This window comes from Polypterus senegalus, chromosome 11, assembly GCF_016835505.1.
Source record: "Polypterus senegalus isolate Bchr_013 chromosome 11, ASM1683550v1, whole genome shotgun sequence".
Classification (NCBI taxonomy): domain Eukaryota; kingdom Metazoa; phylum Chordata; class Cladistia; order Polypteriformes; family Polypteridae; genus Polypterus; species Polypterus senegalus.
This window is the reverse complement of record NC_053164.1, coordinates 16,301,937-16,316,151: the sequence shown is the minus strand read 5'-3', so window position 1 is coordinate 16,316,151 and position 14,215 is coordinate 16,301,937. Positions and strand designations below refer to the sequence as shown.

Here is a 14,215-nt window from a genome sequence, read left to right as displayed (position 1 = left end):
CATCTGTAAGGACTGTCCCATCAGCTGCCCTGACTGTGACAATCTAAAGAACAGATTTGGTTTTGCATAATGCTTTGATTCCTCTGTGGGTCATTAGGACATAGATGGTGTGTCACTTGCTCATAGATTCCTCTAAAAAACGCCTAATCTTCCCTTCGAGCCCTTGCAGCCGTCCTTCTCAGTTCCCAGTACAGACTGGAGTCGCCATCAAGCCGTGTGCTGTGACTCTTCTTGATAATATCCAGGGTGGCCTGTGAGATGAAACACCTCCTTCTGCAAACACCAGTAACACAAACAAAACAACCTTCAGGGTCTTGTCACAGAAGGTCTCCCACATCACATTAGGATCGGCAGTCGCACCCAAGTCCAAAAGTTTCTCGCACAAACTGCATGCAAACCCAGTAGAAACGGCCTGGTCTTGAAGTCTGGCCTAGTCCAGCCTTATTCTCCTAGTAGGTGGTAACCTACTGGACGTACGCTGGATCTTCAGAGTAGCAACAACAAGGCTGTGGTCACTACAATTAAATTACCGTTAAGCTTTTTTTTGGGTGATTGTGAGGAACCACTGAAAGATCAGAGACCAGAGTATGATTAGGGTGAGGTGTGATGTGTCGTGGAGTCGCGGGAAGATGATGGCTAAGGAGAAACAGATGTTGGTGTTTAGTGTTTGTGGAGCAAAAGGCAGAGGATGGCTGGTCAAAGAGGTGCACCAAGATGGAGGTGGAGGGGATGGAGCTCTCTTTGATGATTATGTTGGTCCTTTTAACTGTTTGCTTTTGCCCTTAGCACTCTCAGAAAGTATTTTAATTAAAGCCTTTTGACTTGTCACCCGGTCCTCCCTGCGTGGAGTTTGCATGTTCTCCCCGTGTCTGCATGGGTTTCCTCCGGGCGCTCCGGTTTCCTCCCACAATCCAAAGACATGCAGGTTAGGTGGATTGGTGATTCTAAATTGGCCCAATTGTGTGCTTGGTATGTGTGTGTGTGTCCTGCGGTGGGTTGGCACCCTGCCCAGGATTGGTTCCTGCCTTGTGCCCTGTGTTGGCTGGAATTGGCTCCAGCAGACCCCCATGGCCCTGTATTCGGATTCAGCGGGTTAGAAAATGGATGGATGGATGGACTTGTCACCCCACTCTTCTACAAGTTTAAGCATCAGTAAGAAACCAGTGTAAGCCCAAGTTACAGACATTCTCACTCCAAAGGTCCATTTATTAGTAACTTGCAAGGACTAATCACGTACTGCCATAATTAACGGGGGATAGCAGAGGTTCAGTCAACTGTTGTAATTCAGTTTTCTCCTTCATGGTACTGTGGTGGCTCCACACAAATGTTGATAAACATATTCTGCAAATCCTGAAAATGGCTTTGACAAAGCTGAGGAGGAGACCAAAGACAACGTGGTTATAGGTGGTGTCAGATGATATGAAAAGATTGAGTTTGACCCCAGAAAATGTTGAGAGTGGAGGAAAAAAGGTTTTGGGGGCAATAAACTAGCCCTGGTAAGCCTGGAAAATGTTCAATAAGGTGCACATTATAATGGCGATGATGACGCAGGGCAGCACAGCCCACCCGCTGATCCAGCACTTTGGGTGTAAATCCTGCCCCTGGATATTTCCACAATCTCCTGTAATACGGAAACATGCAGGTTAAGTTAACTGGCTATTCCAACATGGCCTCCCACGTGAGTGTGGGCCCTGTGGTGGTCCGGTGCCTGTCTATTGTCACACAAAGTAGACCAAAGAGTCATAAAAAGTTTTGGGGCAGCCCCCCATATATTGTTCCCTGGCTGCAAAAGGATATGAATTCTGGCACAGATGAGCACAGATCGGAGTTCAAGACTGAAGTGATGGTATAGATGAAAGATGGTGGCTTTAAAGGCCAGCAAAGGAAATGATGTCACCAAGGGTGGAACCAGAAAGGTCCTCCTTCATAGGCTCATATCCGGACGTGATGTCATCAAATGGGCCGGAACCAGAAGTGATGTCATCTTGGCCAGGCGGAATTTCCCGTTAACGGACTGCAGGAAAGTGAGAAAAATAGTCGGCGCACTGTGCCACCCCCTGGTCTGGCATGGAATTACTCTCATTCAGGCCCTTCAGCTGCCTCCCATGTACACGTGTGTGACACCATGTTGTTTCCTGCCTCATGCCCTGTACTGATATGCCACCCAAAACTGGGTCACATGGCTTTGTGAATGTCACCTTGTGTCATGCTCTGATCCATCTGCTGCATTGTCCCTGAACACAGGTGAGCACTGCAAGTGAATCAAAATGAAACGCAGCCCCCCTGACAGACACCGCTGGAAAGGAAACTGCGACATTTATGAAGGGAAACCAAAAAAGTCAACTCATACATGAATAAAAAAAAAAAAAAACTAAAACGGGAGGCCGGCTGATTATTTTAAAATGTCCCCTTTGCAGATCAGAAGTTGCTAAATTCAAGGGGGAAGTGGTGGGCTTCATAAAATTCTTTTCTAAATATTCTTCATAAATTCTACTTCCATATTCCTGGTCACATTTTATTTGTTTAAGGTTGTCAGGATCCTTTTTATAGTGCCTTTCTTCATTAGACCCAGGTAAAGTATCTTAAAAAAAAAAAAAAAACTCATTACAATTTTAAAGAATTAATAAAATATCTCAGGAGATGACATTTGATTTTTATACATTATGTTAAAAAAAAAGTCAAAACGGCGGAGGAGAATTTAGTTCAAAGAGCTAGTTTATTGATCGGCAGGTGAGGGGGCACATCGACTGAGACGCACAGTGGCAATGGTGGGCACGTCAAGTGGGCTGCTCTGTCTGTCTCAAGACGGTCACTCTGGAGAAACGGGCAGGAACTGAAGGGAGTGGACACTTAGAAATGTAATAAAAAGTTCAACTGGCCGTTAAAATGCAAATCCTGCATTACTTTAAGATGTAAAATGCATCCCGTCATAAAAAATGGAGAGCTATGCATGGAAAAGAACATGGGAATTTATGTTAGGGTCGGTGGTGGAGCAATAGCAGGGGAGGGCATTTAATACAATACAACAGAATACAATTTCTTTTTTTGTATAGCCCAAAATCACACAAGAAGTGCCGCAATGGGCTGCCTCTTGAGAGCCCCCCAGCCTTGACTTGCTAAGAAGACAAAGAAAAACTCCCCAAAAAAACCCTTGTAGGGAAAAAATGGAAGAAACCTTGGGAAGGGCAGTTCAAAGAGAGACCCCTTTCCAGGTAGGTTGGGCATGCAGTGGGTGTCAAAAAGAAAAAAGGGGGTCAATACAATACAATACACAGAACAGAACAAATCCTCAATACAGTATACAAATAAAACCTTTACAAGTATGGAGCAGAATTTAACAGTAGATGCTATCACATAATAGGATTTGGATTGGTTTAGACCTCAGCCATCAAGCTTGTAGCAGTGCTACCATTGGTTAGAACTGCATCTCCCAGCAGTCCTTGCAGGGCTGTTGGGGGCAAAGGTGGCCAGAGGGGTTCAAAAGGAGGGCAGGGGACGAAGAGGAAAAAAAAGTTTTGTTTTGGTTGTTTTGTGCTTGTATTTATCTGTGGAACTGCCTGTCGTTTTCCTGCTTTACATCTTCGTGTCCTGGATTGTGTTGTTTGTTGGGGTCTGGAATCATTCGTCTACCTGTTTACTGTTACTGAGGACGTTGTCTGGATTATTTGGCTTTCACGGAAGAAGGAGCGCTCCTGAACCATTCATCTGTCAACTTACTTCAGCAACTGCCGGTAGGACTGTGTTTTTCCATTTCCCTCGCTTCATTCAAATCACTGGACATAACTTCACCGCTATTATTTCATACATGGACTTTACTGCGTGTTTGTCATGTTTATCTGTTAATTGTAATATCGCCGAAGGGATCAGGGGTGGTATTATTGTTTTCATTTAGTAATTTTATTTCATTATACTTTTTGTCGTTTAAGTTCCCAGTGCGTTTTCTTTGTCTCTGTAGTGTGTGTGTGTGGGGGTCATGCCAAGGCTGGGGTTGTCCCTGGTAATCCTCATATAAAATAAATAAATCACCGTCTTTCTCGACGGTGTGAATCTTAGCGGCTTCTGACCGCTACAAGCTGCCTCCTCCTATTGGCCATACCAAGCTGAGTCAGTGCTTGGCCAGCCAATCCGATGAAAGGACCCCTCTACCTGACAATTCCTGTGATCCTCCATCAGGGATGACTTTACCTTAGGCAGGCAAAACAACTTGGCAGGTGGGCCGTGGCATCAAGTGCCACATTTGAGTACCGAGAAGAGAAACAGAATAGGTGAGGGTTAGTATCCAATTATAACAATCATATTACTGATGTTTTAGTGCTAATGACCAACAACAGAGATGCAGTCTGCACAGTTAATCAGCAGCTCTAGTCAGGGTGTGCTAAACTGAAGTAGTGAGTCTTCAGCTGGGATTTGAAAGCTGAGACCGAAGGGGCATCTCTTATAGTAGCAGACAGACCAGTCCACAGTTCAGGGGTCCTGTAACTAAAAGCTCGACCTCCCACTGTTATTTTATTAATTCTTGGAATCATAAGTAGACCGGCATCTTGAGATCCTAAGTCATGATAAGTTCAGACAAGTAAGCCGGACCTCGGCCATTTAATGCTTTATATGTTAAAAGGAGGATTTTGAAATCTGCCCTAAGCGTAACTGGGAGCAAGTGTACGGATTTAAGAACTGGAATTATGTGTTCATATTTTCTTGTTCTTGTAATAATTCTTGCAGCAGCATTTTTGGATTAACTGGAGGCTGTATAAAGAACAGTTTGAACATCCAGTGAAGTTGCATTGCAGCAGTCAATCCTACTAGAAATAAATGCATGAATTAATTTCTCAGAATCCTGTTTATTTAGAAAGCGCCTTAATTTCCCAGCATTTGTAAGATGGAAGAAACATGATTTGGACAACTGTGTAATGTGCACTTTAAATGACCTGCTAGAGTCAAAGAGAACTCCGAGATTGCGGGCTGATTCAGTGAAATTAATGGTGATTCCAACTGAGTTAAATGATGACAGAATATTGTTGTGATCAGCGTCATTCCCTCCAACAATTAACATCTCTGTTTTATCTGTATTTAAAGACAAGTAGCTCTCATCCATCCACTCCTTTAATTCACTAACACAACTAATTAAAGACAACATTCATTTGATCTAAAAGAAAGGTATAACTGGGTGTCATCTTAATACGAGTGAAAATTAACATTATGTTTCCTAATGAGAGATCCCAGTGGAAGCATGTAAAGTGAAAACAGTAAAGGTCCCAGTACTGAGCCCTGCGGGACACCATATTGAACTTTTGTGTATAATGATGGAGTCCTGTCAGCACATTTCTGTACATACTGGAATCGATTTGATAAATAAGAACTAAACCAAGCGAGCACGGGGCCTGTAAGCCCAACATCATTTTCTAGCCTGTGCAGTAAAATAGGATGGTCAATGGTGTCAAATGCTGCACTTAAGTCTAACAACATAATTACAGTGGAGTTTCCTTCATCAGAGGATATCAGAAAGTCATTTTTAATCTGCGTTAGTGCCATTTATGTACTATGACCAGTGCGGAAAAAAGACTGGAATTTCTCAGATAAATTGTGATGCGTAAGGTGTGACTGAAGCTGATTGGCGACTTTTTCTAGTATTTTAAGATTAACAATTGTTAACATTTCTCTTTGTTCTTCTTTGGTATTAGTCTACCAATGTCTTCAATTGTTCTAGAAATGATGTTTACTAAAACTATAAATATTGTAACGCTGGTGCAGCAGACCTGAGAAAATGACAGAGAAGCTGCTAAGAAGTGGTGAGACTTGTGTCATTCCAGGGCATCGGAGGACTCCTCTGAGGGCTGGGGAAAGGTATGTAATAACCTGCCGAAACGAGAGGGGGGCTACCGCTTGCTTTGTCCTGTTCTTCTTCTTCCCTCGCAGCTCCAAGAAGCCACCCAATAAGGGCACTTAACCCCGCCCCTTCCAGAAGTTTCGCTATAAAAGATGCATTGATTAAGAATGAGGCATCTTTTGGCAGAAGACCCGAACGAGCTGCACAGCGGAGCACGTGACTCTCGTTAACCTCAAAGAAGGAGGAATCCCCGATTGAAAACAGCGTTTGTGCGTTTTTTCGTTACTTCTCGCGATGATTACAAGGGTCGGCCCGGTTGGCGTCCTCAACTTTCAAAGGTTTCCTGTCTGTCCTTCCACCGCTCGATCACACTTATTAAGAAGCAAAAATCTGTCAGTCTTGGTGCGACGTCTACAACCGGTCTGCTGTGGACTGCCTCAAGGAAATGGGGAGTCACTCGGACCCCATGGAAGCAGTGAGGGACTTTAAACAGGTACCAGGGCGGGTGGAGTGTTGCAGCGGGAGTGCTGTGAGACTGAACAGTGGAATGTGTTATATAGCGCCTTTCATGTCTATCTACAGCACCGTGCAAAAATATTCAATCCCCTTCAAAGTCTGCATGACAAAAGATTTGACAACGCAATCCACAGCAAGCACAGTCGCAAAAACAGAGCACAGGTTCAAAAATCCAGGGAATCACAAAAAGCACAAAGAACAGCAAAACACAAGTAAACTCTCCACTCCACAGCACATTTGAAATGAACCACCAGGAATGATGGACGGCCCTCCAGTTTACACGGTGCTGGGCAGTCCTGGGCTGTGATTGGCAGGTGGCCCCGCCTCTTGGGGAATCACCCCTGACACATGTGGTACACAACACAGGAAACTAACAATAAAGAATAAACATTATGTGTATAAATTAAAGAATCAAAAATAATCACGAGAGCTCGTATCAAACATGAACTTAAATCCCATCCAGAGGAGGAACCCTGGTGTAGATACGACAGCTGATGGCCTCGTATTAACCCCTGAAGCCATTACTGTAAACAACATGGGTGCAGCTGTGAATATCGAAGCCGAAATCTGGCACTTACAGTGGATATATAAAAATATGGATATTTCTGGCAAACTCACGACAATATGGACTTCTTATGGTTTCTTCCTACCTTATAAGACATGCATAGTAGGCTGGCACACCCAGTGATGGACTGTCATTCCATCCATACACCCAGGGCTGCCACACTTGACCTTGGTCACCGTGACCCAAGAAGCTGTCGATAATGTACAGACGGCCATACGCCTGAGGTGATCAATGCTTCTGCCTCACATCTTTAGGAGCCCAGGTCTGAACTTCATCTGGTGTGGAGTTTCCATGATCTGCTCATTTAGGAGATGTCAGACTCCTCTGTTTTCACCTTCCAGCCTGGGCACCAGAAATACAAAGAGATCTCTACAGTTTACAAATATAAATTGGCAAAAGTCTACATTAACTACCTTTCCTTTTCTCTGGGGTTTGGACATGGAGATCAACTGTCTGTCAATGAATAACTCAAACACGCTTGATTCAATAAACCAGAAGACTGACGTGCTACATCCCGGGATAGAGGTGAAGTGTCTCAGAGGAAGGGGGTCGGAGTCACTCGTCCTCAAGGGGCGTCTTCTTTGAGCTGCGGAGGGGAGTGACAAAACCTTTAGCGTCATAGCCACCACTCGTCCTGGTGTAACATCGCATACCTGATTTGAGCCTATAAGGTGGTCAACAAATGTGCGTGTGTGACAATAGACGCATAAATGAAGGACAATAAACAACAACACAAACGTAAAAGTGTACACTAGCTAAAGTTGAACTTTTCCTTTCCTGTAGACAAGGCACATAACTTATGAATTCTGATCTTTTAATTCATTTGGTCAAAACAAACAAGTTCTTTAGCTGGTTATAAATTTCTCACTGTCTGCACCGTGAAGGTGGTGTCGATTCACCACCTTATTCTCCCTCAAGCCCAGATTGTGCGTGTGTGTGCGAGGTGCTGCTCTGCTCTTTCTTACTGGATTTAGGAAGAAACTTAAAACAGCTAACGTCTTGCTCTTCGTACAGGTGATTACATTTCATTTGCTGTGGCGCCAACACCATAATACGTTAGCTGGCTTTATCCTAACTATTAAGTTACCATTCATAGTTCTCAGGATTCAAAGTAGTTGTACTTATGGTTTGGTGTAGATGATGCTTTGTTCCTTTCCTGGTCAGCTTTCTCTGCTTCTCTTGATTTGTTCTGGAGTTCCTCTCCATCATTGACTTGGTCACAACCATCTTGTACTGCAGTTTTCTCTTCCAGGTTTTTACATATGATGTCATCATTTGTTAGCAGCTGGTGATCAGTCAACTCCCGTTGTTAGTGTGACGAACATGTGGCTTTTACGTACGGTGTGTCTCCTGCTTGTGCAGTCACTTACTTTAGCAAATTTTGCACTTCCTTCTTTCCGGTCAAGTATGGCTGCCCTTGGGAGTAAATCAGATTGCTCCAGCCTTTGTTCCGACCGCATCCTAGAACTTCTGGTGATTTGGGAATTACAAAATTTGATAAAAATGATTTTATGTAGGACCACATTTATGTAACTCTGAGACTTTTGGGCCAGTTAGGATTACTTACCTGCTTGGAGACACTTGATAAATATGGGCACTGGTTTAAAAATTTTCCTCAAAAGTAAGACTTGATTTATGTTGAGCGTTTTTATCCGAGCTTTGTTTTTGTCTCTCAGACATGAGCGGATCAATGTTCAGGGTGTGCCCAGGGGTCTGCGATGGCACTAAACACAATCCTCAAAAGTGTGGCGAAATTACCAAAGGGATTCCACCCCTCCACTTGATGTAACAATCTGGTGTTGGCACTCCAAACCCCTTGTGCCACTTTACTGTCAGGTCGAGGAAATATTTAGCAGTACGTGACGTGTCAGCTCAACGATTCTGCTGCTACGCAAGCAGTGCACTGTCTATACTTTTGCGCGTACTTTAAGTAAGTCTTGAGGGGTCCACCAGGTGGCAGTGTGACAAATCAGCACGGCGAGAAAGCAACGTCCAGTTTCACTGTGTTGTAAGTTGAGGGAAGAAAAATGTTAAAAATAAAACTCTTTGCATTCTGATGCTGTTGCGCATGTGCAAAAAAGATGGTGACACAGAAGATGGTATGCGAGACCTTTAATAGTATTGCTTCATTATGATGGGAAATATGCGATGCTTGTATTGCCTCTACAAGAAATGGAAGAAGACATTTGCTTGTTAGCATTTAAGTTTGATGATTTGCTTCACCGCATCGATCCATTCATCAAACAGCGAAGTGCGTACATTGATCCAGTTTTTAGCTGCAAGCCTGTCGTCACATGTCGATAGTAAACAACGATGCTGACGTCATGTTATCAAAACGTGCACACACAGCCCACCTATATTTTTGCTGATTCTACAACTCGCGGATGTGTCACCGTACTTTCTGAGGATGTGCTCAGAGGACACGTCAAAAGAACGCTGGGAATGCGTGGCAGCCATGATGCGTGCGTGTAAGCGGTCTGAGCGTGAAGTGTAAACCAGACAGTGTCTGTGTGCTGCATTGTTTAAAGTATGATCAGCTCTCTGCTGAGGAGCTCTGTCTATTAAGTCACCCAGGGGCCTGTGGGGGTCTTAATCCAGCCTTGCTCTCAGGCTTGGGTGGGTTTAGCATCAGGGAGTTCTAGGTGTGCAGCCAGGGGCTTGTGACAGCAAGGGGTCTTTTCATTACTCACAATCCTCCCTGCCAATTCCAACAACAATCAGGTGTCCACACATCAAAATCACCAAGGGTGACCACCCTGCTTGATGAAATGATCAGGTGTAGGCACACCTAACCCCCTGCCCCTCTTTACTGCTAGAGCTTGTGTGTGAACCAAACAGCAGGGTGTCGGTATGTTGCATTTTTTATTTATTATTATTTATATTTATTAAGTCACCCAGGGGCTTGAGGGGGTCTTTACCTGACCTTACTCTCTGGCATTCTCATAAAATCCTTACCAAACTTCTAGTCTGCTTTTAGTTCACTTTTAGTGTGGAGAAGGAAACACCAGAAGACAACTGACATCACTTCTGGTTTCTGGCTTCCATAGTCTTTAAACCTCTCAGATGTCGACATTCTTTTACAGACTTGCTATTAAGAGGACGGCGTTCATTTTAAAGGCACCTTTCTTTTTCATACCAGCCTGGAGGAGCCATCAACAGAGGACATCAGTATTTCTTTTTGTACATCTTTCTTTTTTTTTCCTTATTTCAAACCAGACCTCAAGCAGGGTATCCCCCTGATCCCCAGCACTTTTCCTTGAACCCTGTGCTCTTGTAAAGAGTATTTTGGTTTTAATGACTTTCCTGGCTTTTGACCTTAGCCCATTTTCTCTCTTTTGGCTGCTCAAATATTTTGTGTCTGCCATTTTATATCGGGCTAGGAACAGAAGGACTCCCATTTAAGGTCAGTCCCTGCAATTGAAAAATCTGAATTTGGTATCGCTCAGTCACTACAAGGTGTTGTTTATCTCTTGTAAGGCTTGATCTGATCAGACGGAATTTCAAAGATCCGGAAAATCCCAGGGGTGTTGGGGGGAATACCTTGTTATGATATTGCATTGGACAGGCCTGTACTGCTGCTCATTGTGCGGTGTGCTTAATGTCAGTGCTCATCGTGAAAGGTGCTGTAAACAAATCAAGCTTGAGTGACAGGCAGTTCTCTGTGTTTCCATGGCTACTGTAATTGTTTTTATTATTTTGTCTTCTTGTCTGTCGGATTTTGTCCCACAGTTTGTTCTTCTGTAAGCATGACAGACAGGGGGGCTTTCCAATAAATGGCTTATCTGTTGGCTCCCATCCAGTTTAATAAAGAGGGCGTTCTTGTGCTGTCTGCCATGATGGGTTGTTATTTGTTTAATGCTGATAGTTTCGCACAATACAATGGCCATAATAATAGGTTGTGCATTTGCTTTATTCGGTCTGGGTACGGCTTTGGCTTCTGCTTTTTGTTCTTCATGGTCACCCACAGACCCCAAATGGCAGCCCTGTGGCATTTTTGAAAGTACTGGGCATTTGATGAAGAGACGTGTCATCCGTGGAGCTCGGACACTCACTTGTGGCAGCTGTCCTAATGAGTGACCGCCATACTCGAGGCTCGGTGGCCAGCCCACCCATTCCCATTCTGGTTTCTGTCTGACATGTATTTACTTAGTAGCATCTCAAAAGCTGTAAACGGAGCGAGACGCGGGAATAGGAGACAGGCCAATCTGAAGCCCCCCGCCATACACGATTCAGTTCACTTCATTGCTATATAGCGCCCTTCACTTAGAATGAGCTCACAATAAAAATGAAATCGTACGTCATTTACAGGTGAACGTCTCCCGCTGCTCGCAACGCAGAAAGCTCAGCAAGGCTTTAAAAATTGAACGTTAAATCAGTGACCACCTTTATCATTCATCTCAGAGAAGGAAGGCGGCCCTAACAGGCTCAAAAAATCTCAGAGCGACGCAAAGCGGGTCCTCCTCTTTGGGAGTAAAAGCATTTTTATCAGTTTTCTTATTTTTGAAAGCTACGCCTAAGTTCCCCAGGACCGAGGAGAGCTCATCAGCTGCCCGCACTCGGTAGGAGCTGCCAGAAAGTGGCATTCAGGTAGAGATTGGCACGCGCAGCTCGAGAAAGGTGGGGTGTTTTGGAAATGCCGGACTACAGTGAACTTGTAAAAAGACATCGATATGACAGAGATGGAATAACATTTATGACAAACCCTGTACGTCGCGTGATCGCTCCATCTCCGTGAAGAAGCCATGAGCTGTCAGTCGAGACAGAGATAGATAGATAGATAGATGTGAAATGCACTATATAATAGATAGATAGATAGATAGGAAAGGCACTATATAATAGATAGATAGATAGATAGATAGGAAAGGCACTATATAATAGATAGATAGATAGATAGATATGAAAAGCACTATATAATAGATAGATAGATAGATAGATAGATACTTTATTAATCCCAAGGGGAAATTCACATAATCCAGAAGTAGCATACTGATAAAAAACAATATTAAATTGAAAAAGTGATAAAAAATGCAGCGTGAGTTAATAAAATGCAGGGTGGAGAGTGTGAGGCAGGTATATACAATAACTTTGTATAACTTTGTATATTAATGTTTAACCCCCCCGGGTGGAACTGAATTCGTACTGTCACATAGTGTGGGGTCTCCTCAGTCTGTCAGTGGAGCAGGATGGTGACCGCAGTCTGTCTGTTGCTGAAGCTGCTCCTCTGTCTGGAGATGATCCTGTTCAGTGGATGCAGTGGATTCTCCATGATTGGCAGGAGTCTGCTCAGCGCCCGTCGCTCTGCCACAGATGTCAAACTGTCCAAGTTTACTTCTACAACAGAGCCTGCCTTCCTCACCAGTTTGTCCAGGTGTGAGGCGTCCTTCTTCATTATGTTGCCTCCCCAGCACACCACCGCATAGAAGAGGGCGCTCGCCACAACCGTCTGATTGAACATCTGCAGCATCTTATTACAGATGTTGAAGGACGCCAGCCTTCTAAAGAAGTATAGTCGGCTCTGTCCTCTCTTGCACAGAGCATCAGTATTGGCAGTCCAGTCCAGTTTATCATCCAGCTGCCCTCCCAGGTATTTATAGGTCTGTACCCTCTCCATGCAGTCATCTCTGATGATCATAGGGTGCATGAGGGGCCTGGTCCTCCCGATGAAACTCTTGGTAATGTTACATCTTTTGGGAAAAAAGGAAAATGCAGTTCAACAATAGCAATGATCTGGTGGTGTCACTACCAACCCTTTGTCGTATTTTGCTCCAAACCTTAAACGTCCTTACAACGTGTAACAGAGATTCTTCATGTTATCACACACGCGTGAATATGGGACAGCCAAAGGGCTCAACACAGCACAAAATAATGGAAGGTAGGGGATTTAAACGAAGCATTAACGCCTTTTTATCCCTTTCGTCAACAGAAAGACAGAAGACTAAAACGTAAGACCCACGTGCGCACGTCCATTCTGGTTAATACAGAGGACTTCTGTTCCGGCTCTCCCTGAATGACCTATGATGTCATCCCCTCTTCTCCTTCCATCAACGTCACATCTGCCTTTGATTTCCTTCATTTGTATTTCCTGTCACGTAAAAGCACCAAGAAACCATTATGTGATTCAAGACCATGAAACATTATACGGGGCAATTCCCCAACTCTTGACCTCCAGTTTCATGTTCTTATTTTGTTACAGTGTTATGTTAAAGCAAGCAGCACTCGTGCAAATCACTGGTATTTCTGGTGTTGTCGGTGGGATTGATGGCACGTAGAGATCATGACAACAACTGAGGGCGAGCACGCAATACAGTGCCCCCATGTCTGTGGCAAAGACACATTGGTCATTGATTGCTCCCTCTGTTCCACAATTTAAAATTAAAAATTAAAAAATTCCGACATTGCGATTAAAAGTGCACATTGCAGACTTTCACTGAAGGAGGTATGCAGACATGCAGAAATGACAACACTTTTTATATACACGTCTCCCCCATTTAAGGGTACCATAACGTTTAGGACAATTGGCATCAGAGGTGTTTATGATTCCTCAGGTGGGTTGCATGGCTTCATGAGATACCTTGGCCTGCTTCCACCTTTTGGAGTCTGTAGTCACCATTGTTCAACGTGAGGACAAGAACTGTGTCAATGAAAGTCAAGGAAGCCATTATGAGGCTTCTTTCATGATGTTCTACTTTGAATTGTTCATTATTATTAGATTGTAATTAGATGCTATGATGGATGGCCGGGACGCCTTGAAAGTAGAAGAACCGGGGGAGATTGAATGTACTCAGGGCATTACCTTCCCTGAAGCACCAGATAGCAGCCCCCTGTTGTTTGCAGTGGTGCCTCGGTCTCCCACAAGGCTCCTTGGGAATTGGAGTTTGGGCGCTGCCAGGGGGCGCTGCAGGAACTGTTGGGGGTCCTTTCTTGCAGCACTTTCACCGCACCCGGAAGTGCTGCCGGAAGAAGAACATCAAGCACCCAGGTGCCATATAAATAGAGCCAGCGGCCACTACTCGATGAGGCAGTAGTCGGGTGGAAGGGCGACAAAGCTCACCAGGAGGGGTGGCGCCGGATAGAGAGAAAGGCGAAAGAAAGAAGACAACTGGGCTGTGTTTCCTGTGCTTGTGACTGGGCTGTGAACGTGGGAAATGGGGGGGAAGCGTTTCCCACATGGAAAAGAAGAAAAATAAAAATGTGTGTGCTGAACTCGTGTCCTGCGTCGGTGTGTGTAGCGGCTGGTGTGGCCCCTGGTGGTCCACAATACATACAGCAACAGAAACGTAAGAAACAAGGATACAGACTCGCAGGAGAGA

At 44.3% G+C, this 14,215-nt stretch overlaps 1 protein-coding gene across 1 annotated transcript in view; it reads left to right on the top strand.

Annotated features, from left to right (window-relative positions):
- mrpl28 (mitochondrial ribosomal protein L28) overlaps positions 1 to 12,999 on the top strand; it is a 48,032-nt gene extending 35,033 nt beyond the window's left edge. Inside the window, exon 7 of the transcript XR_005635500.1 lies at positions 12,829 to 12,999. The gene's annotated coding sequence lies outside the window, so the exon portion shown is untranslated. The remainder of the gene's footprint in view (positions 1 to 12,828) is intronic.
- The last annotated feature ends 1,216 nt before the right edge of the window (positions 13,000 to 14,215 follow it).